At 34.1% G+C, this 27887-nt stretch overlaps 1 protein-coding gene and 1 long non-coding RNA gene across 3 annotated transcripts in view; one reads left to right on the top strand and one right to left on the bottom strand.

Moving 5' to 3' along the window:
- Window positions 1–27315, top strand: part of LOC128093586 (uncharacterized) — a 102679-nt gene extending 75364 nt beyond the window's left edge. Inside the window, exon 2 of the long non-coding RNA XR_008212611.1 lies at window positions 27075–27315. This is a non-coding gene — a long non-coding RNA (uncharacterized LOC128093586). The remainder of the gene's footprint in view (window positions 1–27074) is intronic.
- Window positions 1–27887, bottom strand: part of LOC120422430 (midnolin homolog) — a 330394-nt gene that overhangs the window by 147451 nt on the left and 155056 nt on the right. The gene's annotated exons all lie outside the window — the stretch shown is intronic.

Raw genomic sequence — 27887 nt, 5'->3', positions numbered from 1 at the left:
CATAGTAAAAATGAGGATATTTGAAATAAAATAAAATATTCTTGTTCAGAATATATAAAATAACGTTGAAATTTTGAAAACAATTACAAATTTACTCGGTTAAAATTTCACTTGAAATTGTGTTTGACTTGAAAAAAAATTGGAATGCGACAAATATGTTTGATGCTGAAATTTCTGGATGAATGAATGTTTTAATTTTATTAATCGAAATGAGCAATGATTCGATCGATTAATACAAATTATATTGAGAAAAAATAATTCTTGTTTGATTCCAAAAAAATCTAGCTTTTTCTTCGACTAAATATATTTTTTATGTTTAAAAAATACATAAATTGTGTACATTACAAATTATTTTTTATTTAGTTTTAACATTTCTCAGTATGTAAAGAACCTATCAAATTTTTAGTTATCCTTTGAATGTGTTTAATGTTTCGAATTTGTAGACATCTCATCAAATATCGTCATCTGGGGGGAATCGGGACTACAGTCTGAATAGGGACAGCAGTTTTCAGAGCACTTAAAGCTTTTAAATTTGAAAACAGTCTGAGTCTGTTCTAATCAAAACCAATTAGAAAAATCAAAATATTGTGTCCCAATTCGCCCCATGTGTCCTGATTCCCCTCGCCTGATGAAGGTTTATATTTTTCAAATTGATATATCAACTTATTATAAAATGTTTTTTTTTCTACAGTTGTTTGTGAACAATATATCAAAGATAATTTAGTTGTGTTAAATTTAAAGTAATTTTCAATGTATTTTTATAGTTAAATCATGAAAAAACAATTAAGTACAATTTGTGAAAATCCTAGGGTTTTCCCAAAAATAAAAACAAGGATAAATAATGAGCAATTCTCACCTAAAATAAAAAAAAATGGTTAAAAAATTGTAGGGGGCTATTCTATAACCCAATTGTCCCTTTAGAAATGATAGGCTAGTTTCTAAAATATAAAATTCGATAATTTTAAATATCTTACATAGATATAATTTTCAACAACAATTTTCAAATACATTTTTTCTACTTGGTTTTAACACTCTTTTTTCTAATTTTGCATATTATAAATAATACTGAAATTTCAATTAAAATATCCTTATTGTCATGAATTTTGTTCCAAAATTTTCCTTCAATTCAACATTACTTCCTTGCTCTATTAAATAATATTCTCTAGTTTTCCTTTTTTCCATTCTAATAGGAATGAAATAAATATTACCTACAATTATGAGATATTCAAAACGAGGAAAATCTGCAACTGTTAATTAAGTGAGCAATACGTTGAAAGGTTGGCTAGGCCTGGTTTAAACGGTAAAGCTTGATCAACTCTCGAGGACTTCAACTTTAAATTATCAATTTTTCTTATAATTTGTCTTGTTAATTAATCTTTTCAACATTCTTGGGGACCATTCCACGCTCCATACAAAAAATATTTTATTTGTATGGAAATTGTCCACGATGGGAGGGGGACGCGGTGACATTTCCAAAAAAGTGTGCACATGGTTTATGAAAACTGAACAATTTTATTTTATTTGTTATCAAATATAACTAACGGATTTCTTTTTATATTTTTTTGCTCCCAATTTATGACATCAAACGAGGAAGGATATCAGACTGCAACCGCTGACAAAGCTGTTTTCCAAAGTCTTCTTCCAAAGCTCCAAATTGAATTCTCCACCAGCCAAAACTGACCCCCTCGTAAAACGAGCAAATATTTGCAAATATTTGCACCTTCCATAAAACACCAACCACGATCCTCCAGAAAACTGCGAATGTGGGCATAAATTTCCCAAGCCCCTCGTTTACACTTTTTTTCTCTTTTCTTTTTCCTTCAAACACACATGCACATCACTCCCCCAAAACCAACCTAAATCAACAGAAAAAGCCACACCGGAAAACCGGTCGTCCTTTTTTCGCCACCCTCTCCTCAAAATCCAAAGCCCCCTTTTGCTCCGGTTGGTTCCAAAATGCACATCAAACTGCACTAAAAAGCGCCACTGCTGCAACAAAAGTCACGACGTTCGAAGGGAAAGTTTGGGAGGAAAACTTTTCCTCCGTTCACATATCAACCGAAAAAAGAGAGAGGTTCCATTTCAGGTTGCGAAATAATAAAAATAAAGGCAGCGAGCAAACTTTTATTTCGATTTTCTTCGATTTAGGACTGCGAATTTGCACACACACACTTCAAGGGGAAAAGGACTCAAAGTGATTCGGGAGGGAGGAAAATGTTTTGATAATAAAATATTTTTGCTCTTTTCGCTTTTTGCCAATCTTCAACTTTCGAAATGTGAAACCTGTGGAAAAGTGAAACGAAAGGAATCGCAATCGCATTTCTCGATTTTTTTTTTTTGTACTTTGCTGGAAACATCACGTACACACGTGCATATAAGCAAAGTGGGGTGGAATGTTTTGTGGGTGGGGATGGGGAAGAAAACGGCTATGGAATGAGCAATATTTTTATTGTTATTGCGCTATCAACAATCGGCCAAATAGACCACATCCAGTTAAAATATTCTCTGGCTGGAACCACTTTGCACACTGGTGGGATTTTAAGCAAAATGGTCAATTTTAGTCTGTCTTTTTTTTGTCTTTTTTATCTTTTTTGTCTTTTTTATCTTTTTTGTCTTTTTTGTCTTTTTTGTCTTTTTGTCTTTTTTGTCTTTTTTGTCTTTTTTGATTTTTTTTTGTCTTTTTTGTCTTTTTTGTCTTTTTTGTCTTTTTTGTCTTTTTTGTCTTTTTTGTCTTTTTTGTCTTTTTTGTCTTTTTTGTCTTTTTTGTCTTTTTTGTCTTTTTTGTCTTTTTTGTCTTTTTGTCTTTTTTGTCTTTTTTGTCTTTTTTGTCTTTTTTGTCTTTTTTGTCTTTTTTGTCTTTTTTGTCTTTTTGTCTTTTTTGTCTTTTTTGTCTTTTTTGTCTTTTTTGTCTTTTTTGTCTTTTTTGTCTTTTTTGTCTTTTTTGTCTTTTTGTCTTTTTTGTCTTTTTTGTCTTTTTTGTCTTTTTTGTCTTTTTTGTCTTTTTTGTCTTTTTTGTCTTTTTTGTCTTTTTTGTCTTTTTTGTCTTTTTTGTCTTTTTGTCTTTTTGTCTTTTTTGTCTTTTTTGTCTTTTTTGTCTTTTTTGTCTTTTTTGTCTTTTTTGTCTTTTTTGTCTTTTTTGTCTTTTTTGTCTTTTTTGTCTTTTTTGTCTTTTTGTCTTTTTTGTCTTTTTTGTCTTTTTTGTCTTTTTTGTCTTTTTTGTCTTTTTTGTCTTTTTTGTCTTTATGTCTTTATGTCTTTATGTCTTTTTTGTCTTTTTTGTCTTTTTTGTCTTTTTTGTCTTTTTTGTCTTTTTTGTCTTTTTTGTCTTTTTGTCTTTTTTGTCTTTTTTGTCTTTTTTGATTTTTTTTTGTCTTTTTTGTCTTTTTTGTCTTTTTTTGTCTTTTTTGTCTTTTTTGTCTTTTTTGTCTTTTTTGTCTTTTTTGTCTTTTTTGTCTTTTTTGTCTTTTTTGTCTTTTTTGTCTTTTTTGTCTTTTTTGTCTTTTTTGTCTTTTTTGTCTTTTTTGTCTTTTTGTCTTTTTTGTCTTTTTTGTCTTTTTTGTCTTTTTTGTCTTTTTTGTCTTTTTTGTCTTTTTTGTCTTTTTTGTCTTTTTTGTCTTTTTTGTCTTTTTTGTCTTTTTTGTCTTTTTTGTCTTTTTTGTCTTTTTTGTCTTTTTTGTCTTTTTTGTCTTTTTTGTCTTTTTTGTCTTTTTTGTCTTTTTTGTCTTTTTTGTCTTTTTTGTCTTTTTTGTCTTTTTTGTCTTTTTTGTCTTTTTTGTCTTTTTCGTCTTTTTTGTCTTTTTTGTCTTTTTTGTCTTTTTTGTCTTTTTTGTCTTTTTTGTCTTTTTTGTCTTTTTTGTCTTTTTTGTCTTTTTTGTCTTTTTTGTCTTTTTTGTCTTTTTTGTCTTTTTTGTCTTTTTTGTCTTTTTTGTCTTTTTGTCTTTTTTGTCTTTTTTGTCTTTTTTGTCTTTTTTGTCTTTTTTGTCTTTTTTGTCTTTTTGTCTTTTTTGTCTTTTTTGTCTTTTTTGATTTTTTTTTGTCTTTTTTGTCTTTTTTGTCTTTTTTTGTCTTTTTTGTCTTTTTTGTCTTTTTTGTCTTTTTTGTCTTTTTTGTCTTTTTTGTCTTTTTTGTCTTTTTTGTCTTTTTTGTCTTTTTTGTCTTTTTTGTCTTTTTTGTCTTTTTTTGTCTTTTTTGTCTTTTTTGTCTTTTTTGTCTTTTTTGTCTTTTTTGTCTTTTTTGTCTTTTTTGTCTTTTTTGTCTTTTTTGTCTTTTTTGTCTTTTTTGTCTTTTTTGTCTTTTTTGTCTTTTTTGTCTTTTTTGTCTTTTTTGTCTTTTTTGTCTTTTTTGTCTTTTTTGTCTTTTTTGTCTTTTTTGTCTTTTTTGTCTTTTTTGTCTTTTTTGTCTTTTTTGTCTATTTGTTTTGTTTTGTTTTATCTTTTTGCCTTTTGCTATGTTTTGTTTTTTTTTTTTTCAAACCTAATTTAAATAACATTTTACAAACAGTCAACTAATGGAGTTTCTTCTATTCAAGCTCAGGCCAAAAAGGTTAAAGGTCCCGTCGTGAGAGGAGCGCAAACCCGTAATGTTCCAAGGAAATTGAATTTGAAGCAAGAAATGAAAACGAAAAGGGTTGGGGGATAGATATTTGCCAACAATATGTGGCAGTGTGGGGTTCAGAGTTGAGCTGTTCCTTTTCAATGTCTTTTTTTTTTTGTTTTTCTTGAGGGATTTTTGCAGTTTTGAAGGAGAAAAAACTGTCTCCAAAGGAACGTTTTTTCGTTTGAAAGATTTATGGAACTTGGCTTCTGGTGGTGGCCGTGGTTTTTCTGTTTTGACTGTGTCACAGTAAAGGTTATGGAGAAAAAAGATTTGAAAAGTTCATTTTTTCCTTAGTAAAGCTGCATGAATGGTTGTAGAACCGGAAAAATCAATTTCTCGGTTGAGCTCAGTTTGAAAATTGAAAAGAACTACTGTTTTTATGATATTTCTGCTCGAAAAATAGCAATTTTTGTTTCAACAATTTTGACTTGGTTTAAAGCAAACTCTCAGAATTGCTTGAGTGGCGATTAAAGATGTAACTGAAAAGTGCCACTCAGCCGAATCACCGGGTGCCTCCTGAACCAGATGAAACTGCTCAAAAGCCGGCTTCCGAGTGCTGAAACTCACTTTCATTCAGAGGAATTTTCACTCAAGAGTTGGGTAGGGAGAAATGCTGCGGCACAGATCTTAATTCATTCACTCTGCTCTGGTCGGGCAAAGCGGGTAAAGGAGTTGAGGAGAAAGAGGAAAAACAGAACGTCAGAATGCCAAATGGTTGATGGTTCAAAACGGGGAAAAATTTCCGAGTCTATATCGAGCGGCAGTCAGTGAAAACATCTAAAACAACATGCTAGCATTGAGTGAGTAAATATCAAAACAACTTGAACGACCTCCGTCGGTGTAGTGAAGTCGTCATCGTCGTTGGTTTCAGGGGAAAATCGCAATCTGGTGAAAATGAAAATAGTCGAAACTGGCTAGAAGATGAAAATAGTTGACTGAAATGTTGAACATGCTGGCATTGACGGATTGGAACTACTTTATCAGATTTAACTGGAACTGAGTTAGACTCTGTTTAGAAGGAAAAACTTATTTTTACTGAGCAAAAACATAAGTTTTATTTAAATAAAACTTTGTAAGGAAAAAATTTTATTTTTTATGGAAAGTTCAACCAAAACTTTTCTCAAATATAAAAAAAGGAAAACCATTTGAATAAACGCCCTTATTTGGTTTCTAAATGATTTAATACAATTCTTGCTGATATTCATCTGATTTCAAAATGCATTCCCTCCCCTCTGAAAAAAAAAATCGCAAAATGACTGGAAACAACTGGGAGGACAGCGAATTCAACAGACTTGGCACGGATTGCGCGAATCTCTCTCCGGAAGATTTCAGTCTCCATAAAGGATATTGAAGATGAAAAATTAAATGTGTATGAGCCAACACACACACACACGATCCCTTATCCCAGTTCACACCCCTGTTTCCCACTGGAAAATCTGGAATGTGTGACCCAATTGTGAAAATCACAAAGCATAAATGGGTGTATTGTCTTGAAAAGTTTTCCCACCCCCACACACAAACACACGCCCACACATACAAACTCAGGGCAGGGAAAATAAAAGAAAAGCGCCAAGCCAGCGAGGAGCCAGGCACATCAAGCACATTGAAGACGAAGATATCTGGGAAGATGCCGCCGTCGCCACCCCAAACGTGGCGGTTTCTTTTTTTGTTATTTTGCCTTTTATTCTGGAACACGTGCTGGAAATTGCGGGGCGGAATTTTGAGTGGAATTGCTGCTTCTATTGCTGTTTTGCTACTTTTTTTGCATTTTAAAATATTTATAGAAGGGTTTGAGAGATTCGGGATTTTGTCAAATGTCAGGCAGTTAAAGGTTGCAAAAGAGTTTATTATGGTAGTGGTTTCAGGAGAAGCTAAGATGATATCCTGGTTTTGTAGAATTTATATTCGAAAATGACATAAAAATCAAGGTTGCCAATCGATAAAATTATCGTCTGAAGATAACGATAATTTATCGTTATCGATATTTCGATAATTTTATCGGCGATAATCTTATCGCCGATAATGGATGATAACTTATTTTTTAAACCTTTCTAAAATCGATTAATTCAAGAATACATTTTTTGAAAATTTAGTAATTTTCAAAGAATAAGTATGTACTCAAAATTGTTCACATAATACCGGTCCCGAGCAGACGGAAATAACTTGGGAATAACATTCTTTATATTTGAAAATACTAGGCAAATAACAATTTATGTTTTTTATAACAAGATTGGTTAAATTTTAGTACGGGATCCTCTATTTCCACAGCCGGCTGTCTAATATTGGACCCTAAAAATAATAATAAAAAAAAAGCGCGTCATGATAAAATTATTAAAACACACTAACTAAACATAAGTAGTCTCAACAGCAGCATCTTATTGTTGTTTTGAGAATAAATGTCTAATCTGCTAAAATACTAAATTCCATAAATTTGTTAAACGGGAATTGTTTCAACAGCAGCATCCGATTGCTTGCCTTAAGATTAATAGTTTATCCGCTAACCTGATTTATGCCACTGGTCGTATCGCTTGCTTAGGGCGAATCCCAGACCATCACCCTCCAAAACTACCAACTCCACGCGACACTTACGCAGCCCTGTTGTTTAAATTCGATAAAATTTGGTCAAACGGTCAATTTGTTCGAATTCCACAATAGAGTTGGGAAAAAGAGCCTGCGGTTTCGCTACCTTTTTCTAAGTAAGCTAGCATCAACACTTCCCGTGCTCCGAATCCTTGTTCCTCCCCGGTGTATGGTGGAGATGGGAGCGGCCGGCAATGGATGGCTTTCATGGTGCTGCCTGTTCTGTTCTGGTGGAATTGGTTTTAATTCCCTTTAATCAATTTCTAAGCAACCAGTAATGGACAATCATCACATATACATGACGAAATCCAGTCTGCAACCCGCTAAGATCACCATCTCCATGCGAATGCGAAAATGCGAATGCGAATGCGAATAACAAGATTTGTTATTCGTCGTTATGATTTTTTGTTATTGGATTTTTATTGTAATAACAGCCTAATAACATTTTTAGTTATTTTTTGAACCAATCTTTGTTATTATTTTTTGTTATTTTAACAAAAAAAACACTAACAGTTGGAGTTATTCTTCCATAACAAAAAATGTTATTCCAAAGTTGTTTTGGCTTTCAACCAATATCAGACCAATAACAAAATTTGTTATGGTAACATAAACTGTTATTAAACTCTTATGTCACAATGGATTTTTCAAGAAGATTCCATAACAATGTCTGTTATTTTAACAGTATTTGTTATTAAAATTGCATGAATTTTGTTATTACCGTCTGCCCATGTACTTTTTTCGAAAATACTCAAATTTTTATAATTTGTAACATGGGTATCAAACAAAACGAAAATTGGTATGTTTTTTATACTTCATTAAAGTATTCTTGTAAAATAGTTCAATTTTTGCAAAATTAGAGAAATATACCCATTTCAATCACTCTAAGCCTCTAAGTTCGACCAATTCTCATCACTTTTGCCTTTTTCCGCTATTAAATCAACATTTTCAGATGTGAGCAGTTCTCTCAGATTTCGGTCATTCGATTTTTTTTGTTTTTTTTTTTTTAAATCCGACTGAAACTTTTATGGTGCCCTCGGTATGCCAAAAGCAGCCATTTTGCATCATTAGTTTGTCCATATAATTTTCCATACAAATTTGGCAGCTGTCCATACAAAAATGATGTATGAAAATTCAAAAATCTGTATTTTTTAAAGGAATTTTTTGATCGATTTGGTGTCTTCAGCATAGTTGTACGTATGAGTATGGACCACACTGAAAAAAAATGATACACGGTTTAAAAAATTTGGTGATTTTTTATTTAACTTTTTGTCACTAAAACTTGATTTGCAAAAACCATTTTTTTATATGTTTTAGAGGACATAAAATGCCAACTTTTCAGAAATTTCCAGGTTGTACAAAAAATCTTTGACCGAGTTATGAAATTTTAAATCAATACTTATTTTTTTTTTTTTTTTAAACGAAATACTGGTCGCAAAAATTTTTCAACTTCATCTTTTGATGTAAAATCAAATTTGCAATCAAAAAGTACTCTAGTGAAGTTTTGATAAAGTGCACCGTTTTCAAGTTTAATCTGATTCCAGGTGACTTTTTTGAAAAGAGTCGCAGTTGTTCATTTTTTTTAAATGAGTGCATATGTTTGGCCATTTTTGTAAAAAATATTTTTGAAGAGCTGAGAAAATTCTCTATATTTTGCTTTTTGAACTTTGTTGATACGATATTTCGATTTTTTGAAAAAATCAGTTTTGATTCAAAAATTCATAGCTCGGTCAAAGATTTTTTGCACAACCTGGAAATTTCTGAAAAGTTGGCATTTTATGTCCTCTAAAACATATCAAAAAATGAAAAAAATTAAAAGTGTGTTTTTTGCAAAACAAGTTTTAGTGACAAAAAGTTAAAAAATCACCAATTTTTTTTACCGTGTATCATTTTTTCCAGAGCAGTTCATATCCATACCTACAACTTTGCCGAAGACACCAAATCGATCAAAAAATTCCTTCAAAAGATACAGATTTGGAATTTTCATATATCATTTTTGTATGGACAGCTGCCAAATTTGTATGGAAAGTTATATGGACAAACTAATGATGCAAAATGGCTTCTTTTGGCATTCGAGGGCATCAAAAAGTTTAAGTCGAATTAAAAAATACAAAAATTAAAATTCTAAAAAAATATCGATTTCGTAGAGAACTGCTCACATCTGAAATGTTGTGATGTTTTCAAAATTTGGAATCAACATCAAAAAACAATTATTTCTGAGAAATTGGTACAAGCAAATAAAAAGCTGGTTGGATGATTCACTGTATTTCACCAGAAATCAAATCTTCAATGTCTCTTAAGCAATTTAATTAGAAATTATCTCAACTTTAAAAAAAATCACAAATGAACAATCATGGAAATCATTTCAAAAACCTGAATTAAAAAAATTCTGAAAAATTTAATCTTTCAGTGGCTATATTTTGAAAACAATGTCAACAATGTTCTCGATCAAGAAGTAATTTTTACAAATTCTATAATTGAAGTCTCACACATTCACACATTATACCAAGACACATTTTATTAACACTCAAACGCTCGGGTAGTCATTTGACCCCTATTTTTTTTCTTAGAAATCCCATAACTTTTGATAGAATTGATCAATTTAGATGCTTTCGGTTGCAAAAGATCCAGATTTGTCTATATTTTGAACTGCCAGATGGGGGACAAATGTGGTCCATTTTTACCGGAGATATTCCGGATTCTGTTGGGGTACCTCGGCCCTTATATATGGGTATTTGGCCAATGTAATAAAAACTTTTCAACAGAAAAATTTCGGAAATGATGCAAAACTACAAGGCATCATCCTAATACATCATCCTGTAAAAATAATTGACATGGTTAAATCCTACGGGGCAGCGGAGCCGGTTCCAGTTGGGCAACAATTGACATCAGCTCAGTGAACCGTTTCCGGTTGGAACCTGTTTCGGTGCCCGAAAGTCTTCAGCATGTCATGTATCTATGCAGGATGATGTTTTAGGATGATTCCTTGAAGTTTTGCATCATTTCCGATTTTATTCTGTTGAAAAGTTTTTATTATATTGGCCAAATATCCATTTAGGAGGGCCGAGGTACCCCAACAGAATCCGGAATATCTCCGGTAAAAATGGACCACATTTGTTCTCCGTCTGACAGTTGAAAATATAGACAAATCTGGATCTTTTGCACTCGGAAGCATCCAAATTGGTCAATTCTATCAAAAGTTATGAGATTTTTAAGAAAAAAAATAGGGGTCAAATGACTACTCGAGCGTTTGAGTGTTAACTGAATAGCGTATTGTTTTCTCACAAATCAAATCAATAACAATTTTCATTCGCGTTGACTTCATTCAAAGCAAAAAAGTAGTAAGTGCATAAACGAAAACTCCGTCGCAGCATTTCACAACATTATTTCCAAACGCCGCTGCTTCTGCTTCCAGGCACGTCCAAACGAAATAATAATAAATGCGAGTGCCATTTTTTCGCGCAGTGTTTTCTGTCCTCGTCCTAGTGCAGCAAATAAACTTTGTTATCAAGTTGCAAACGAGGGACAGCGACACACAAACACACCCACCGTTGATGCACTTTCGTCCTTGCGCGACGACCACCACCCACTTTGGTGGCGTCGTTAGCTGGGAAAGGAAAAATCAATCTTTTTTTTTTATTCAGCACGTAAGCCAATCTTGCCTCGGCAGTGTTGCCAGCGAAAGACGAAGCGACTGCAAGTAAATCACGTTCGCACCACAAATCAACATTCTGGGGCTGTGGTGGCGCTCCTCCCTTAATCACTGTCGCCATTCGTTTAGTTTATGCTTTTTTATGTGCTGCATTTTCCCTTTTGGTGGGTGGGGGCGTCGCGACGCTTCAATTCTGACTGACTGGGCGAAGCAGTGAATTGGAGCATTTGCGAGAAATGTTTGCAAATAACGAGATTATTAGCGTCAATTTGGTGTGATTTACTGGAGGAGGGGGAGTTTTCTTTTTATCGAAAGGTCCTTCAAAGGAAAAGGTAGCTGAGAATGAGTTTGAAAGATTTCTTCAGAGCAAAAACCAGCTACAAACTTAATTCCATCATACTAATCATGAGAAAATTTAATTGCGCTCCGTAATTTGATGCTCCCTTATCATCAAAAATCTCATCATCATCATTATAAAAACTTTTCCCAAAACAATCAGTTCTAAAATCACCTTCCAAGCACAAATTTCCACACACACACACTCACACAATCCCAAAGTCAATTACAAAACCACCCACGCAAGCACAAATTTTGCACCTTTCCTAAAATTGTTTTCCTCTTTTTTTTTTGTCTGAACCAAAAGGGGGACCCTTTTCTCGTTCAACTTTGCCGGCAACCGTCTGCTTCTGAGCTGTTCGACGTTATCAGACCAAATATAAGCCCCCGCCCCCCCCTCTCGTGAAAAGGGTGTCCTCCCCATCGATTATGGACGGAACCACCCCACCGACTGTTAACTGTATCGTTCAAGTTACGCACTGTCAAAAAATACTAGATTTTAATTTTTGACGTAAGTTGACAAATTTGTCTTGTTTTTTTTTAAATATTTTATTATTAATGTAATTTATGCCTTTTTTTAAGAAAAGTGACAGAAACAAACATCAACTTTAAATAAAGTTAACGTTTGAATTTTTTTCAGTGCAGGCTTTTGCTTCGAAGGGATGGACCGTTTAGTGTCGTCGTTGTGCTTCTTGTGGTCCAACATGTGGTTTTCCGACGCAATCTACATATCGTCGCCATCGTGCTAACTTGTCGTACGTGCATTTTGGGCCAAATTGAGTTAAGAACGCCATTTTGTGCAGCTCACAAAGCCTCACCTTTTGACCTTCACAGATCCCCAAATTTCGATTTTAATCCTGAGATATTCAACAAAAACCGAAAAAACTCCGTGCATTTTTGTCACTTTACTTATGAAAGTAGTTTCAATCTTGTCGTGCTATTTTGTCACTCCATGAAAATTGATGTAAGTGCGACAAAAGACCAAAGGGATTTCAGGCCTGGAAAGTCAGGATGCGTTTGTCGCACGTACAAGCTAGACTACCGTAAACATTTGTAATTATAACTCGGGACTCCAGCAACCAACTTCAACCAAACTTTGGGACAATGCACAGAATGGTCAGCCAAACAAAACGTGTTTGTTATTGTTTACATTGCGTGCTCTCGTTTTTCTATATTCAAGGTCAAACATTAAAACGCGTTTTTCTCGGAACGTCAAAATGGCGGGTGCGACAAGATAGCACGACGACGTCGATATTCAATATGCTTCAAACGGCAAACTGATGATGGTTCTAGAGATACTGAAGACCAGTTTTGTTTTTTTTTTTTGTTTCAAACTTCAATTTTGAATTGGAATTTGTAAGTTTAGTCAACCAAATTTTTACTAAGTAGTCAAAAAATCATTTTCTTTGTTTTTTTTTAAGACTCTAAACATTAGAGTAGTTACTATGAAGTGTACGGAAAATTCCCACAAGGATCGTTCATATTTCACGTAACACTTTGAAGAAGTGTAAAGGTTGATCTATGGATCATGCTTTAAAAATGTAAATTTAATTTGTATCAAAAATTTGTTTCATGTAGGATGGGTGACTACAAATGCTTGAACATTTCCTGCTACGTAATATTTAAACGATCCCTTAAACCTTTCATTAGCATCCCACCAGGCTTGAACCACTTTCCAAGTCACAAACCCCTCCACCTTATCTAAAGTCCAGCACAACACACACTCTTTAGCACCTATTCCGTCTGCTGCTGCTGATACTGATGCTACCGATCTCTTTGAATTTATGTTTCAATTTGACAGTGGCTGCTAACCGACCGTACACGACTTCCATAAATCGCACCTAATCGCTGCCGTATAAGCTCTCCGAGACGTATCTGGACCGGTGGTGTGGTCCCATCTCCGCAGTTGGTTGGGCCTTTGGGCTTTACCTCAACTCTGGTAAAACTTTTCATGAGGGCCAATTCATATATTTTGTAAGGTTTTCTATTTTGAAAAATCGAGAAATTCTGTTAACAAATATTTTTTTCATGGTTATTTTTAATTATTTAAAAAAAACACTCCAGAAAAAGAAAAAGAACACAACCCCATAGCAAGAGCAGTGACGGTGGTGGCAAACAAACAGATTGAACAGAGCAAACAACTTCACCTGCTTTGCTGCTCTGCTGTCCAAACGCTGCACGGGTGTTTGAATTTCAAAGTGACTTCCAGCTTACCGCGTCAAAGTGGTCCAATTTATGTTTAGTCATTCAATTAATACATTTTCCGAGACTAGACTCCCAAATAGAGGTTACACCAAGAGAGAATGTTCATGGAAGATGCGTGGTATCAATTGAATTTTCGATTTATAGTGATTTTTTTTTCATTTCAGACCATTTTTTTTATCAAAACTAATGTTCTCTTCTGATCAAATTCTCTTATTTTTTTGCCTTCCTCACCTTACTGAGGAAAAGCTATAAAATCATTCGAAAATGAACTCCTTAATACGAGCTCCTAGACCAACCTCCACGACTCAGAATCAAATTGTCTGTGCATGTGCACTTTCACTAAAACAACGGAAATTTACTCTTTTACTATTTTTTGATTTGCCTAAAACTTTGAGGAGGGCATCTCGATGACCAATGTAGCTATTTCGCGTCAAATCTCCATACAATTTTGACGAAAATCTAAATCTTGGAATGGAATTTTCTGATCGATTTGGTGTCTTCGGCACAATTGTAGCTATCGTTTTTGATACATTTATTTTTCTATTTTTGTTTGCCGATTATTTTTACTTTCTTTGTTTAGATTAATATTTTTCGGCGAATATGAACACAATTTTTAAACGTTTTTTCTTACATTTCGGCCTACTTCTCTCCTTCGGCCTTCATCAGAATCCCTTCTTCCAGCTGCTACTCTTCCTGCTGGGTTGCCTTGACTGCATTTCCGTTTTCTAAGCTTTACAGAATAATGGGCAAAATATGCAACCGAAATGTAATTATTATATGAATAAGTTATGTTTTAATAGTTCTGCAGTTTTTTTTTTAAAAGGTCCAATAAACCAAATTTTCAGTATTTGCTTTTTGGATTTTTTTAATACCCCTGACTCAAGGCGGTTTCAAAAACACCCATAAAGCAAAAAATCCAGAGTTCAAGAGCATAACAAAATGCCTCTTTTTGCAATTTGCAGTCGAAATCAACTGTTCAAAAATATAAAAAAAGTTCACTCAAAATACATCGGCTTAATGTTTAGTTATGAAAAAAATTCTTCAGTTTTCAAGTTTTAAAACAGAATGTCCAAAGTTGAGAGCTGAAAAAACTAACCGTAAATTCGTCTAAAAACATTGAAGATTGGTCTTTTTCTTTTTGTAATGTTGTTGTTGTTAACTCATTTATTTCTGGCAGCTTTAACCTTTTTTGATATTTGCTGCCCTATGTCTTTCAAATTATCCACAAAAACATTTTTTTGTGCCAATATCTCAAATAAAATAATGTTCTGATTTAGAAACAAATAAAACGTTCTGATTCAATTATAACTTTTAAATTCTCGACTGACATTTAAAAAGAGACTAATTTTATCTGCCCTCTGAAATTATAGGACCTGACATCAAAACTAAAGAAAAATAAAAAATAAATATAAATATATAGAAAATAGCAAAAAGTTAAACGCAAGTTTAATTATAAACATTGAAAATCGTCAATTGTTCGAACCTTTCCAAAATATACCAACAAAATTATCTTCATAAATTGTTCAAACTCTAGAGTATTCCAGATACTCAATTTAGAAAAATTCTTGAATTCTTGCAATGAAGCTAAGAGTTTATTTGAAAAAAAATACGGAAAATTGTATGCAACTTCCAATTCACCAAATCGCTTATCTTGATGGTTTTGAATTTGATATTGGATCATCGATTTTTTTTTTGGGTAATGAGATTTTTTTTCAAAAACTGGATGAAATCAATGTTAATGATTGACTGGTTGAGTGAGCATTTATGTAAAAAAAAATTCCAATTAACTCTTGATTGCATACTATTCAAGAAATTTTAGTATTTTTCAAATTCTTTAAACAGTGAAATTAATTCTTTTCTCATTTAGGATATTGATGGCAGCGATTGACCAACAACAGCATTTTATAAAACCAGAAATTTGAGTTGAGTGTCACAAATTACACTGATATTTTCAGCAAAATTTATTCTTTGAAATCCTTAATTTTTTTTCAAAATCATGCATATAAGTAACCATTAGAAATAGCTACTTCGATCATTTCCAGTTCGATTTTTGGGTATGATATTTGTGTCAAAAACTAAATTTCTTTCAAAAACAAAAAAACACCTCGGTGGCAAATTTTTTGCCCGTACTTCTCCATCTGGGTGATGAATATAGAGAATGCGTTACGTGATTTTTGAATGATCCTACTTTGTTTACATCTACAAAGTAGGAGGCTGTTCAAACACAAGCATGACTTTTTTCTTACTGGTAAATGAGATGTTTTATAATCAGTATATATAGTATGTGTTTTATTTTATCTAGTTTTGATATTTTTTTTGCTAGAAAATTGTCGCGTTTCGATCGGTTAGAAGATATTTTTCTATTTTACTGGTGACGAAGAACTGCGGCGACAGTTTCATTCTGTGCCCCTGGCTGATTTTGGAATGCTGCAACTCTTCCTGGTCCAGCGAAAAAACATTGCTAATTCAAGCGAAGCCGACCCAACAAGCAGAGAAGATTTTTACTAAACCAGGTTTTTAAACGGAATCAAACAATAAAGACAGCTTCTGGATGGATACAACAGCATCGAATCCATAAACAACCTCCATTCATAATTATAAAAATAAGGCGATCTCCCTTCAACTATCATAAGATTTCTTGACCAAATCGAGGTCCTCAGAAGACACACATTTTTCATTCTTGAAAAAAAAAAAAAAACAATTTTTAATGATCGATAACAATACGCTCTACTTTTGGCGAGCAGTAAATTGGTTCCACTTTGACAGTTCAAAATTGAGGTTTTTGCGAACCACTATTCAGCACCCAGTTCTCTATGACTCAAAAAATCTGGTTTTTGTCTCCTAAAACATATCAAAAAAATTAAAAATAAGGAATACGGAACATTTAATTTTTCCGTCCACAATTTATTTACAAATCTTCCGAAGGTATCAAAATTCCTTTAAATGATACAGATTTTCTGAATATTCACGTAATAATTTTGTATGGACGGCTGCCCAAATTGTATGGAGCATGTATCGTTGAATCAATGACACAAAATGGCTGCTTTGGTCATAGGTTGTTGTAGTGAATTTTCGAAATCTCGCGAACACCTCAAAAAATGTAAAATCTGTGAAGTTTAAAAACTTTCTCGAATCGGTGGAAAATCAATAGCAAACTTCAACAAAAATGGCACCTTATTGATGGTATTTTATTCATTTAATTTTCACAGCAGTACTATAGTATACAGCAGTTCCCCTTGAAAACAACATGATTCGAAACAAAATGTCCGATCGGTACTAAAACTTGTGTTATTGAAAACGAAACTTTTAGTACCCAATAAACCTATACGTCACCAAATTTCGAAGTTATAGCAGATTCAGTGAAGATGTTTATTCTCGTCAGAGTTGAATCTTGAAATTCCAGATTTTACAAGTGCCAGCCAGAATAAAAATTAATATTTATTTGTGCCAGATTATAACAATTTTAATTTTTTTTTCAGCGAATTTCGAGCAACTTTTTGTATAAAGTTAAATAAAAATCGAAACTTTAATTTACATTACTTTGATGAAAAAATGATAATAAATAAATGAAAATTGAAATTTTATTATTTTGAGGCTGAAAAATCAATTAAACTGTCTACAACAAACTTCTAGGAAACAAACTTTAGGATTTCAAGCAAAACAATGTAAATAGGCCAAAACCGAAGTGTAAACAAAGACTGTTTGTTAAACTTCGGCTGTGGCCCATTTACATTGTTTTGCTTGATTTATTTATTTCCTCTATGATAGCTGAAACCAATTGAAATGCCGTAATGTAATGATTTTTTTTAAATGTCTTTTTTTAGGTCACCCTAATGGTAAAAAATACGAGTCAAATTATTTCTTCCAAGAAACACCACAAATTTTATTTTTTTAAGCTTTCTGTATGTTTAACATGCGATTTCTAGATTAGTATAAATAAAAACGAAGAAACAAAAAAAAAACAACAAAAAACAAAATACTTCTATTCCTGTTGTGTGGTCCAAACAAATCGAGAAAGGAGGTAAAAAATTAAATAAAAATTGTACAGCAATATCTCAAACAATTTCGAGATGCAAGGCATCATAAAATGCACATTCATCGAAAACAAAAATCACCAATCTCTCACCACTTGTAGGCCACGATTCCCCATGTTTGTGTGCCGGTCAAACATTTGCACCAGCAGCTGCCACCTTCATGCCCAATTGTTTACGGCGATGAGTCAAAACAAAATCACAATCGCAAACCAATCTAAATTTGTGCTGAACATCTACTACATACGTAGGAGTCTGTCTGACAAAGAGTTGGCTACCGCCCACCACACCCTCAATTGCATGTGATTCGGATTTTGCCAGATCAAAAGTTACAAATCCCTGCAAAACGCAACTCAATCGGTGGCAATTCAAAGCCAAGCATGCGTAACCCTAAAAAGAAAATGACTTTTTACCCAGTTAAAACTACCACCGGCAGGTTCAACGAGCTTTCTGATGGACGAAGGAAAATTGGTCGTGTGGGGAAGGGAGGGGCGGATTTTCAATTTCACCCACCAACAGCTCCCAAACGACGACGACGACGACAATTGCTCTGGCGCGTACTCTGCACAGATCTCGTGTCGTGTTCCGTCGTGATCGGCCCATTAAACTTGACAGTTTGCACGAATTAACATTCTCATTCATTTTTATGTGTGACAACGACTCGTTCTGTGTGAGTGTGATGAGCCCTGGTGACCAAAATGTGCCAGCCATCGTGGGTCCAAATGGGAGGGAGGGCAGAAGATCTTAAGGCAGACAACAAGTTGCCCTTCTTTTGTCTTTTCGAAGAGATCTGCTCGAAAACAATTTCTGGACTGGTGCTGTTGCAAGGGGTTGAAATGGAAGACATTCGTTTTGTTGTGGAAAATCGACGATGGAACAATTTCTCTAATTTCGTTATGACTGCGGCAAAGGGAAAGGGTGCACGGAAAAGAGAATGTTTTGCGAAAATGCAGAGAAAACGTTCAAAGCCATTCAAGCTACACCCAGAACTGGGCATCGGCATACGAGAGGATAAAGAGCACGATTCGGTAGTAAAATGTTACTGTGTTCGGACGGAGAGGATAAATCCCGAAATTACCGAGAGTACTTTACTCATTTTCAAAAAAAAGGTTCATCTATCAAAAAAAAAGTACCGGTACCGAGACTTGAACCCAAGACCTTTAGCATATTGAACCGTGCCTTTGCCGTATGGGCAACCATGGTTTGGTGACTAAGTGGCGGTCGTTTGTCCATATAAGTCACTCATAGGATGAACTGTTCCAATGAACGAATGAACACGCGAGAGGACTATACTCTCGCAATATAGCACTTTCCTCACGTTTCTTTTCGTGAGGACTATCCCCTCGTTCTTCAACTTTGGGTGTATTACCCTTTTTTTGGTGAATTTTTATTCGGACTAGTTTTTTGAACAAAAAAAATTATTCATTTAAAGTTAAACATCTTTGATTTATAAAATGATCCATTAAAAACAACCGTTATCTTCAAAATGTTAATTTGGTATTTTTTCCAATTTTCCAATTTCTTCTGAATAATCAGGATGCAAAATAAATTGTAAAGTTAACTATTCCGAATATGAGGATTGATTCGGAATAGTTAACAAATCGGGAAAATATTTTTTTAAATCAGGAAAAATTGAAACTTAAACAAAACTATTCGCCTTTAACTTTATTTGAAAGTTTTTCTTGCAATCTTCCGATTGATGTATCAACCGAATGCAAATTTTAAAGTTTTATTTCAGTTTTTTGCCTTCCTCACTGAGGTAAGGCTATAATCCTGCTCTAAAAATGAACTTTTTATTAAAAGCTCGAAGACCCACCTTCATATATACATATCGACTCAGAATCGAAAACTGAACAAATGTCTGTGTGTGTGTATGTGTGTGTGTGTGTATGTGTGTGTGTGTGTATGTATGTATGTGTTCAAAAATCTTGCCAAGTTTTCTCAGCACTGGCTGAACCGATTTTGATCGAACCAGTTGCATTCGACTTGGTTTAGGGTCCCATACATCGCTATTGAATTGTTTGAAGTTTCGATAAGTAGTTCAAAAGTTATGTATAAAAATGTGTTTTCATATATCTAGATTAAATTTTCAAAACAACCTATCCCTCATGGGTTTCCTATGCAGATAGGACCTTTTGAAAATTTAATCTAGATATATCCGGATCTCAATTATATGCATGTAAACGATGTCCGGATCCATCATCCGACCCATCGTTGGTTAGGTAATCGAGAGACCTTTCCAACGAGTCCACAACATTGAAGATCTGGCAACCCTGTCTCGAGTTATGATCACTTAAGTGATATTTATGTACTTTTTTGAAGCCGGATCTCACTTAAATGTATGTAAACGATGTCCAGATCCATCATCCGACCCATCGTTGGTTAGGTTATCAAGAGACCTTTCCAACGAGTCCACAACATCGAAGATCTGGCAACCCTGTCTGGAGTTATGGCCACTTAAGTGATATTTATGTACTTTTTTGAAGCCGGGTCTAAATTAAATGCATGTAAACGATGTCTGGATCCATCATCCAACCCATAGTTGATTAGATAATCAAGAGACCTTTCCAACGAGTCCACAACATTGGAGATCTGGCAACCCTGTCTCGAGTTATGACCACTTAAGTGATATTTATGTACTTTTTTTGAAGCCGGATCTCACTTAAATGTATGTAAACGATGTCCGGAACCATCATTCAACCCATCGTTGGTTAGGTAATCAAGAGACCTTTCAAACGAGTCCACATAATACAAAATCTGGCAACCCTGTCTCGAGTTATGGCAACTTAAGTTATATCTGTGTACTTATTTTTCTGGACCTAAAAAAAATAGCTGAAATATGTGTCCAAACCACTCATATTACCCATTGTTGGTAAAAAGTGAGGAAGGCAACAACCACACAGGTGGATTAAGTTAGTTTTTTTTTTGAAGAAAAACATTGACCCTTTAAATCCACAAATTCTGAACACTTTTGTTTACAGATGTAAAGAACATTTGGTTCTCTATATAAGGGAAATATACCCATTTTAAGCCTAATAAGCGGTCGTGTTTGGATGATACTGAATAATCTGGAGTGTTCCTTGAAATTCACTTAAACCAAGTACACCAACGAGTAGAGCAACTTTTTGTGAACATTTCTGTTTATTTATTTTTTATTAAAAGTTATGCTATTCCTTTTACAAGCATTTGAAAAAATATTTCCCAAATGCATTCTAATCAGTCGAGTACATTGGGCCACGCCCATTTCCCTATTTTCACCTTCTTTTTTTCTTCCAGCGCTCTTTTGGGTCTGCTTAGTGCTGCCAAAATTTATGAAATTTTAAGCGAACACTCACGAAAGGTAGCATTCGTAGAGAAAGTTTCCTGGCATCACTGGCTTACTCCAACAGGCGCTGCTGGTGGTGTTGGTGGACACCCTTTGTTCTTTTTTGGCCTTCGCTTCTCGCTCGGTTTTTTCAGCCTTTGATTGGAATGGGTTGTCAAGATTCAATCGTCAAAAGTCTTGGCGCGTTTCTGGAGTTTTTTTGAAAAGGTCCAATAAACCAAATTTCCAGTTTTTGCTTTTTGGGTGTTTTTGAAACCGCCTTGAGTCAGGGGTATGAAAAAACATCCAAAAAGCAAAAACTGAAAATTTGGTTTATTGGTCCTTTTCAAAAAAAAAACTCCAGGTTTGTTTTTTATGGCGCTTGCTAATTATCTACATGTTTCGGGATTATTTTTCAAGTGAGTGACTAAATAAGGTTCAAAAGAACATGTTGCTGGTAGTTGGAAGCAATTTTATATCTTAAGCGCTTTGAAAACGTTAGCGCAAATGAAAAGATAACTATTGATGACGACTTTCGTTTAGCAGTCAACCTCTCATCTTGCGCGTGGATGTGTGTGCCACCAAAATGATGAGAAATGGTCTCGCGAAATAGAAATTATGATCGAAAGTGCATTAAATTTGATCTTTTTGGCCAGTAAATGGTATAAATTTGCGTGCTTACTTGAGGCGGTGCTGTTGCTGGTAAGTTTATAGCCTAAATAGTATTTTGAAGCTTTAATTGAGCATCAAACTCTTCATATGACGAAAATAGGTGTTTGATTAGAAAGGGCACATTTCCCCTCCATGCATATTTCTTGTCAAAATAATGACTTTAAGCGCTCTATGTTATTTTTTTTTTAATTGCATGATTTTTTGTGTAGTTATTAGTTATATTCAGGTGTTCTACAATTGTGAAAGAAACAATAACATCCCCAATTATGGAACAGTCTACTAGGAGGCAGTGTTTTGCTGTTCTTGCTTAACAGTTCTCGAAAATGAAATATTTTGTAAAATATAAGGACTAATTCTACAAGCGAAATAGCAAAAGACCTAAACAAGACCCTAAAAAAAGTTGGATCGAAAAAAAATCATTACTAAAAAAAATAACGGTACATAATTTAGAACCACTTAACATCTTTCCAAACATTTAGAAAATAATAAAAAACTTACTAAGGGAATTTAACCTTGGGTGACTAAAAGTGAAAAAGCAAAATCGGAAAACAATATTTCTTCGATTTGCGTGAAGGCCAAAGGCCAAACATTCATTATTTCACCCTTTTAAAATGTTAGTCTTGGTTTAAAAATTTTGAAAATATTGTTTTCGAAAAGATCGGAAAATTTTACAAATGTTTCATATTATAACATTGAAAATCGGACCATTAGTTGCTGAGATATCGACATTGAAAAATGGTGGGCTTTTTGTGTAAGACTTAGAAAACATCAATTTTCCTGTTTTTAAACCTTTGCCTTGCAATATCTCAGCAACTAAAGGTCGTATCAACAAAGTCCGATGAAGCAAAATATAGAGAATTTTCTCAGCTTTTCAAAAATATTTTTTTCAAAAGTAGGCAAACATGTGCACTAATTTTAAAAAATGAAAAACTGCGACTATTTTGAAAAAAGTTACATAAAAATGGCTATAACTTGAAAACGGTGCACTTTATCAAAATTTCACTAAAGTACTTTTTGATTGCAAATTCAATTTTACATCGAAAAATGAAGTTGAAAAATTTTTGCGAGCAAAATTTCGATTTTTTGAAAAAATAGTATTGATTAAAAAATTCATAACTCGGTCAATGATTTTTTGCACAACCTGGAAATTTCTGAAAAGTTGGCTTTTTATGTCCTCTAAAACATATCAAAAAATAAAAAAAAAAATTAAAAATAGTGTTTTTTTGCAAATCAAGTTTTAGTGATAAAAAGTTAAATAAAAAAATCACCAAATTTTTTTTACCGTGTACCATTTTTTTCCAGTGTAGTCCGTATCCATACCTACAACTTTGCCGAAGACACCAAATCGATCAAAAAATTCCTTCGAAAGATACAAATTTTTGAACTTTCGTACATTATTTTTGTATGGACAGCTGCCAAATTTGTATGGAAAATTATATGGACAAACTAATGATGCAAAATGGCTTTTTTGGGCATACCGAAGGCACCAAAAAAGTTTCAGCCGGATTAAAAAATACAAAAATTAAAATTGAAGAAAAAAGACCGATTTCGTAGAGAATTGCTCTTATAACTTTTTTCCCTTGCTTCCAATCACTTTGCGTGCTTAAGGGAAAAGGTTCTCTGCATCTTTTCCCATAAGTAATGATATTATTTGAACCATAAATCATGTCCACGAGGACTCATAACATAAACAAAATTAAATAGGCGAAATTTCGCCTCATAAGAAAAAAAATCAAAAACTTTAAACGATGATAACTTCAATTTTTACCGACCAAAGATTTTCATTTACCTCCCAAAAAAACCCCGTGTAGGAAGACAGCGAAAAAAAATGATACGAATCTTAATTTAATAACTGTTCACACCAAATTCTGATGTTCGTTTTCAGGTACTGGCGATATCAGAAATTTTTTCTCTAAACTTTAGTCAAAATTAGTTTTAAGCTTTTAAAATAAGTGCAGAGATCAGTACATTTAACTGATTTCTGTAATGTTTGTTTTTTATTTAGAATGTTTTGAAATTCAAATTCAAAAATCTGAAGCAGAAAGAATTTATTAAAAAAAAATGTGCATCATGATAAAATTTATTTGGTAAACATTATTTTAAACATTTTCCGTTCATCCTGACCAAGCACCAGCAAGGACCACACTGGAGAAGCGCGTTGACCGCAAAATGGCTTGCAGGAAGCAATCGTCTTCTATCTCTTTTTTTTTGTGTGTTAGTTGCTGGTGAACGAACGAAAATTTCACTTCTCCACCCGTACCAAGACAGAACAAAAACTTTGGAGAAAATTTCGGGTTGTCTTCAAAGAGTTCGCAGAATCGTTCGCACTTAAAGGGGTGGGTTAGTGTGGAAGGGGGTGTAATTTAGTTTGTTCGAAACAATGAGATGATGAAATTGGAAGAAACGTTCGTCTACCATCAACAGTTGTGCTTTATCTGTTGAATTGGCGAGGTGTTTTTTGCTCGAAAGCTTTATGGGAAATGAGGACAAAGTGTCGCACTCGTAAAAGCTCGGTTGTGCGCTCTGACTTTGGCACTCTTGGTCATAGTTTTGGGGGGCAACGATGAGGGAAAATGACTAGGAGAAATTCAAAACAGTTCGGCATTGGGAGGAGAACGAGAGTTGAATCTTGGTGAATAAATTGTTGCATACCCTGAAAATGAACATAAATGTGGATAGCTTGGAGAGATGAAGATGTACAATTTTCAGGTGCAAATAAGTAGTGACAGATAACTTCAAGTCCTGAAGACTTATCTCACAGATAACAAGTACCGACATTATCCTGCTTGGATTTGGCATGGCAATAAGTACTTCCCATAAAAAGGAACCCCCTCTCAAACAAGATGAATTCCTTTTCTGACGTCGCGACGCCATAGATTAGGGCTAACGTGAAAATAAAACCAGTCCAAATTGAGCCATAATGAATTTATTGCTTCTTCATCAAAGCTGGGAAGGAGGCATGTTTTCGACCTAATCTCAATCTCGACATCTTTATTTCCTGACAGCTTTTCCACCCTCTTTCCTGTCCGTTTTGGTACAACATTTGACTCCTTTATTTCTTTTCTTTGTTGTTTTTCCCCTGGCAAGCAAGTATGTGTTGGTCATTTCCCTGCTGTGTACCTTCATCTGGCAAAAGGAGAAAATTCAGATTCCCTCTTTTTATTGCCACAATAACTTCGTCAAATGGCATTCAAAATTAGAAAAGTTTACACGCACAAAGGGCGGCCGCACCACAAAGTATTCGAAAAGGGAAATTCTCGGAAAAGCCATTTTCCCTCTCCCCCTTTCTTCCAAGCCTCTCAAAGTTTTGGCTTTGATCTCACAGCCCCCTTCCGCAAAATGGCACTCGGTGTGTGTGTGTTATCCTTTTGTGTTGTTTTGTTGTCTCTCGGAAAAATTGGCTAAACAAAGGACGAAACTCTCTCCCACACACAGAACGAGCGACACTAATCCTCTGTCGAAATCTTTCCGCACGGCGCGCAGCAGGCCTGGGGCAGAAGGATAATTTAATAAAAATAAGCTTCGTTAATTAATTTGCTCTTTCCACGGTTGGTTTGCTTGCAGCACATCGGGGGAAGAATCTTGCCACAGGAGTGGATTACAGCTCGCTTTCCTCTTTCATTTCTAAGATTTGATATCCCGCTTTAGGCTTGGGGTTTTTTGGAAGTTCAGAGGTTGGAGAGAATGGCCATTACCAAATCCATTATTATGTGGGATTACGTTTTTGGGGGCAGTTTGTTCTAAAGAAGCTAGGGGGGCTTTAAAGGTGTGAAACAAAAAGGAAATTAATTACAATTTGAGTTTAAATCTTTAAAAATATTGTTAAGAATTATTTTGTGTTTGTTTTAGCCATTATTAATCACAATTATGTTTAGTTGAATAAAGCAAACTACCCACAGCTTAAATCATTGTTAAAAAAAACAGAAAGCCTTATATATTATGATCAACAACTTTTTAAAAACATGTAAAATCTCATTACAAATGTTTATTTAACCATTTATAAATCAATTTGATAATCAGAAGAAAACGTATACTTCAAGAAAAGAAATTGGTTCGTGATTCTTCGATATTTTTGAGTATTTGTATTGTTAGTTAAAAATTTATTTATGAGCAATTCCAGCCCAAAACAGGAATTTTTCAGGTACTTTTTTCTCGACCCCCTCCGATTTCAATGAAACTTTGTAGACATGTTATTCTACGCTTATATAAGCCATTTTTGTGTATATGGAGCCAGTTCTACTCGATAATGACATTTGGGAAGGGCGTAAGTGTTTTAAATATTTTTGTAATTCGGAATTTAAATATTTCTGTATTTCGAAGCCGTTGCATCGTATCAAAAAAAGTCAAAGACAAACTTGTAGGAAATTTGACGGGCTTTTCGATAAAAATACACTGAAAGAAAAAAACACTCAACTTTTATGAGATTTTTTAATTTTAAAGTTTAAAAGTCAAATTTGAGGGGGAGCCCACGATTTTTTTTCGTTCAAAATTTTTGTGAAGATAGCCTAAGATGTTACAAAAAGACTCACGAAAAATGCAGGATGGAGCAACTCACTTAAAAAAATACAAAAATCATTTACTGAAACTGTTTTTTTGAAAAGTGCTCTAAACGTCAAAATTTTCAAAACCCGAATAAAGGAATCGATTCTCCAGACAATTTTACATAAAAGTCTCTATATTGGCTACTGTCCTAAGTCCAAACCTTGTAAGGTTACAGCGGTTTTAAAAATAAAAATGTTGAAAAAAAAGGTTTTTTGATGGTTTTTGGCAATTTCTATATGCCAGACTTGATTTTTCACTCTCGTAAAAAATTTTATCAGAAAGCTCGTCCAATTTCCCATAAGTTTGTCTTTGACCACATTTCAATTGGATGTATGGGCTTACAGATATAAGCTAATTACATTGCTCATTACTGAAAACGTCATATTTTTTCAGTGTAGTATAGTAACTTGGATAGTAAATTAGCTTATATCTGTAAGTCCATACATCCAATTGAAATGTGGTCAAAGACAAACTTATGAGAAATTGGACGAGCTTTCCGGTAAAAATATTTACGAGACTGAAAAATCAAGTCTGTCATATAGAAATTGCCAAAAACCATCAAAAAAACCTATTTTTCAACATTTTTATTTTTAAAACCGCTGTAACTTTACAAGGATTTTACTAAGGACAGTAGTCAAATTTAGAAAAGTACTTAAACTTATTTGTAAATATAGGTATTCGGTGCCCTCTCCCCGTGCCCATACCTTCACACTTAGGAGACCCGGGAGGCGGAGTCTTGTCGCAAAAAGAACGATACACGCCTGTGGATCCGTTGACGAAACCGCAAGGTTTAAGAGGGCCACATTATAAGGTGTTACGTCGATTCCGTAGTCAATATGGAGACTTTTATGTAAAATTGTCTGGAGAATCGATTCCCTTATTCGGATTTTGAAAATTTTGACGTTTAGAGCACTTTTCAAAAAAACAGTTTCAGTAAATGATTTTTGTATTTTTTTAAGTGAGTTGCTCCATCCTGCATTTTTCGTGAGTCTATTTGTAACATCTTAGGCTATCTTCACAAAAATTTTGAACGAAAAAAAATCGTGGGCTCCCCCTCAGATTTGACTTTTAAACTTTAAAATTAAAAAATCTTATAAAAGTTGAGTGTTTTTTTCTTTCAGTGTATTTTTATCAAAAAGCCCGTCAAATTTCCTACAAGTTTGTCTTTGACCACTTTTTTATACGATGCAACGGCTTCGAAATACAGAAATATTTAAATTCCGAATTACAAAAATATTTAAAACACTTACGCCCTTCTCAAATGTCATTATCGAGTGGAACTGGCTCCATATACACAAAAATGGCTTATATAAGCGTAGGATAATATGTCTATAAAGTTTCATTGAAATCGGAGAGGGTCGGGTACAACCGATTCCCTATTTGGCATGGAATTGCTCTACTCCGTTATTGACAGATCAGCTGAAGTTAAACAATGAATCAAAAATGATCAGGTGGAGCCAACCATCCGTTCACTGTTTAACCCCTGAAGACCCCCGACTTTATTAGTCAATACCGGCGCCCTCCCAAGAAGCCTGCAGTTCAACAAAAGGGAGGAATGTTAGTCCGATAGTTGAAGTTGCAGACTCATCAAGCACATAGTTTTTCGCTATATACTTGTTGATACCGCTTGAGACCGTTGAATCCACAGCATCTCCTTCAAGCATCACGTGATTATTTTTTTAGGGTTAGTAGGATAAGGTATTGGCTTTTCGATGCCTCCCGAGCTACGATGCTATGGGGAGGACTTTCATAACAAACCCGTCGGCGAGCCTTCCGAGCAACGATGCTATGGGAAGGTCTTTCTAATTAGCACACCAAAACACTCGCGCACAGGTATTTAAATACTGAATAAATGTAATTTTTCATCACGATTACCCAGACGACATTGATGATATAGGAAGGACTTTTTTACAGTCATTTACAGTAATACTTAAACTTATTTTAAAGCAACAATTCACACGACGTCGTGCCT

The sequence above is a fragment of the Culex pipiens genome, chromosome 3, assembly GCF_016801865.2.
Source record: "Culex pipiens pallens isolate TS chromosome 3, TS_CPP_V2, whole genome shotgun sequence".
Classification (NCBI taxonomy): domain Eukaryota; kingdom Metazoa; phylum Arthropoda; class Insecta; order Diptera; family Culicidae; genus Culex; species Culex pipiens.
This window is presented reverse-complemented; position numbering and strand designations above follow the sequence as displayed.